The following is a 4,012-nucleotide window of genomic DNA, read 5'->3' on the forward strand; positions in this document are numbered from 1 at the left end:
GTACACAAGCTCTAAGTAAAAATCTTCTTCAAGATTTTTCATTTCAAACGGTCCTTGTCAGGACCAACACATTATTCGAAAGAGTTAAATCACGAAATTTGCTTCATTCTGTTATGTAGAAACACCTTGAAATCCAATTTCTATATGCTGTTAGTAAAAAAGTAAAGCACATAGCGGAGATGTGTCGTGCTTGTATACGAAAGGCATTTACTCGCCGGAGATCTACACTTAGTCATAATAATTTACTTTTAAAAAGTGGTAATACATTCCGTGTTAAGTATAGTAGTAGGTGCACACGGATCGGAAATCAGGTTATTTTAATGTGCCGTGCAAATAAACAGGCTGTTAGTGTAAGAAATAGTGGGTATAACGCTTAGAATATCGATTAATCGCTATGAAATAATGTTGATAAATTATCTCTTGAAAGTACTATAAAATTAATGTTTCTAGTATTTTCGTACTTGAAGGATAATGAAATTTGAAAAAGAGATGCCAACAGCACCTGGTGTTCCCAGGCGGTCACCCATCCAAGTACTGACCAGGCCCGATGCTGCTTGACTTCGGTGATCGGACGAGAACCGGTATATTCAGCATGGTATGGCCGTTGGCAACTACCTTTTCTTCAATGTCCTGTTAAGGAAGTATGTTTTAAGTAAGAATTGACATTATTAACTATAAAGGCAAGCATATTAACGTCGTTAACATTACTTGGAATATACTAATATTCGAATAAATATTTGAATGTTCGAATGATGAGTGATTCGGATGTTCATAGTGCCACTATGTCCTATCGAGTTTACTATCACGAACCACGTATGAAATTGTATATAAATAAATAAAAATAAATCCTTTATTAAGTATTGATTACAGGAAAAAGGCAAACTTACATTCTTTAATGTACACAATGAAATGTATGAAAGATATTTTTAAGATATGTTTCACTTACCCTTTATAACGCAAGGTAGTTTTCAGTGTAGCATCCTCTTCAGCTGCGAGATAACGTAAGGCAGATGATCATTCAGTCGTGAAGCACTAAAATGTAATATACATTTTAACTATTATCGATAAGAATTATTTACTGCAGGGATGCAAATAAAGTGAGGCAAATTAGTAAATAAAAACCGATACTGTAACTGATAATGTAATTACGTATCTGTATTAGTTGTATATACAGTAATCGCACGATTATCCGCGGAGTTGGATGTTGGCATAATCGCGCATAATCAGCAGTATGAGCAGAAAAGGGAAATGAAATGAAATCTTTAGATTTACGTCGCATACTTATACCGGTTACGCTAAAGGAGACGGTGATGATGAGTACTGAATGAAGAAAGTGGGAGGAAACGGGAGAAACCCGAGAAAACCCATGAGCACGGTCTTTATGCACGACAAAGTTCACACGGCACGAGCTGGGATTGAACCAGGGACCCCAAGCACCGGAGGCCAAAAAAGGGACAAAAAGTCTTTCGTGCAACTTTCGTTTTCGGTAAAAAGTTTACACATAATTTAGAAAGAGTAGTTTTCTGGTCTTTTTATTTCACAAGTTGGTTCATGTCTATATTTTTTACATGCATAAAAAATTTTTCAACTCCCTTGCTTAGTTCCTGTTAAAGACCTCTACCTCTGATTGTATTTTTTGCACATATTCTTATTGTTTTCAGACAACATTTCTAAGAGCGTAATTTATCGTCAGCAAGAAAAGAAAAGGAAAGCCTCGGATAGTGGAATGTGTACTGTATATATATATATATATATATATATATATATATATATACGTATTAGTATATAGTTTTATTTTATACGTCTCCTATTATTACACAATGTGCAGATATTGTGAAAGCGCAAGTAAATATGTATAACTCCCCGTTCTGCACTTAATAACTTGAAAGAAGTTCGGGGAAGGTAGTGTAACAGAAAGTGCAAACAGAAATGAGGGTTTACAGGCATTTAATATTATTCCGTAGTAGTATGATTTTTTGTAAAATATATATATATATATATATATATATATATATATATATATATATATATATATATATATATATATATATATATATATATATACATACATATTCAATGATATAGTAAGAGGTTAGCAGCACTGATAGAACTGCAGAAAGTACAAAACCGTTAATAAGAAAGAGAGAGAGATGGTGGCCGCTTTTGTGCTTTTCATTGGCTAATTCCGAATTGCGCGCGAATACGTACGAGATTTCTTTCTTTTTCCTCTTCGCAGCCCAGATGTTGCCAATTAGAAGTTTTTAGTACTACATTTGTATGAAAATGTTGCCTTTAAGAAATGTGGTTTGCATACGGAGAAAAGAGCAAAATGAATATTTATCTTAGTGGGCATGAAAAAAGACGAAACATTTTGCAAGATGGACACACGAACTTCCTTAATGCAGGCGTTCAGTACATTATTGTAAAGAAAAAAACACTAAAAAGAATTACTTCAATATCCCTAGCAACATTCAACAATTCATAGAGAAAAATCTTTATTTTGAGAACAATGGAAAACTATGTAATTGTAGATAACTACTAAATTTAATGATTAAGGAAAACGTTTAGGCCCGGCCCTTCAGAAAGAAAGTGCACAGAATTTTCTCTCATGGAAGCAATTGCAAAATCAACATTTTGTTTGCAGTTATAATTAGAGGATCTATATACAGGGTGTTCGAAAAAGAATGTATCCTCTTGAAAGAAAATATTCTCTGGGCCCCTAATCCTTTATATACCGAAAGGAAGTTTGTATAGCATTTTTTCTTACCTTCGTTAGAAGAATTGAAAGTGACTACTATCGTGACACGGGAGATATTTGATCGATAGTCGAATTACTCCCATGCTCGAATGAACACGTCTCTTGTAAGGAGAGGAAAGGCTTCTGTGATCCGCTATCGCAGCTGTGTCATATCTGCAGAGAATGTTAGGACACAAACGTGATCTTTGAGAGCCTCGTGAAAAGAAGTCGCATAGTATCATGTGTGGAGACATCGGGGCCATCTGAAGAACGCTTCATCATTAGGACCAAGGGCGAGTTACGAAACACTCTGGGATATATTTATTAACATAACTTCTCGTCATTCTGCAAGTGTGGTGGAGCTCCATCCTATTGGAAAAGGAAACCTCGGGAGCCCTCTTCATGTGTAGGTATCGTTCACATCTGAAGCATGTGAAGATAGATTACTGTACTATCGTGTACCTAAAATCATTTTCTACGAATACGAACATGTCTACACTGAAGGCAGTGCAGCTCTTTTTCTCTTTTTTTTTTGGTCATGTATTGTAACGCGGGGCAATGCACACAATAACATGTAATGTTGTGTATCATCATAAAGGGCCAGGGCGATGATTGGATCTTGATGGACGTGGAGAACTGATAGGTGATGTGAGTGGTATTGTGATCTATGGTTGTATGTTTACTGATGAATGCATAAGGAGAGGTGAAGGGGTTGCCTTTTTTTTTATGTCGATCGGCAGGGAAGCGATTGGGAAACTTTTGACTTTGTTTTTCAACCGAATATATTGATTGAATAGGTCGCCGACAATTTTACGGGGCGTCACGTCGTTGCCTTTTTCATGTCGATCGCGAGCGAAGCGAGCGTTTTTTTTTTTTTTTTTTTTTACCGACAATATGTATTGAATCGGTTGCCAACACCTTTAGGGGCGCGTCACGTCCTTCTTTCTGTGCTGATCGCGAGCGAAGCGAGCGCGAAATTTTTGACTTTTTTTTTTTTTTTTTTACCCACAATATTTATTCAATCGGTCGCCAACACTTTTAGGGGTGCGTCACGTCCTCTTTTCTCTGCTGATCGCGAGCGAAGCGAGCGCGAAATTTTGACCTTTTTTTCTCTTTTTAATTCTTTTTTTTTTCTTTAAGAAAAAATATTGATTTCATAGGTCGCCAACATTTTTACGGGATGGAACATCGTTTATTTGTTTTTCCAACCGTCTTTCTGTCTTGAGCCCCCGCCAAGTTAACTTTATGGTGGACAAAAACTATGTGCGGTGGGTT

At 36.2% G+C, this 4,012-nt stretch overlaps 1 non-coding gene across 1 annotated transcript; it reads right to left on the reverse strand.

Moving 5' to 3' along the window:
• Positions 1–490: 490 nt before the first annotated feature.
• Positions 491–609, reverse strand: LOC145677066 (5S ribosomal RNA). Its single transcript, XR_014129612.1, has one exon. It is a non-coding gene; the product is annotated as a 5S ribosomal RNA (ribosomal RNA).
• Positions 610–4,012: the final 3,403 nt, after the last annotated feature.

Source organism: Thermobia domestica, unplaced genomic scaffold, assembly GCF_964235325.1.
Source record: "Thermobia domestica unplaced genomic scaffold, izTheDome1.hap1.1 HAP1_SCAFFOLD_581, whole genome shotgun sequence".
NCBI classification, from domain to species: Eukaryota; Metazoa; Arthropoda; class Insecta; order Zygentoma; family Lepismatidae; genus Thermobia; species Thermobia domestica.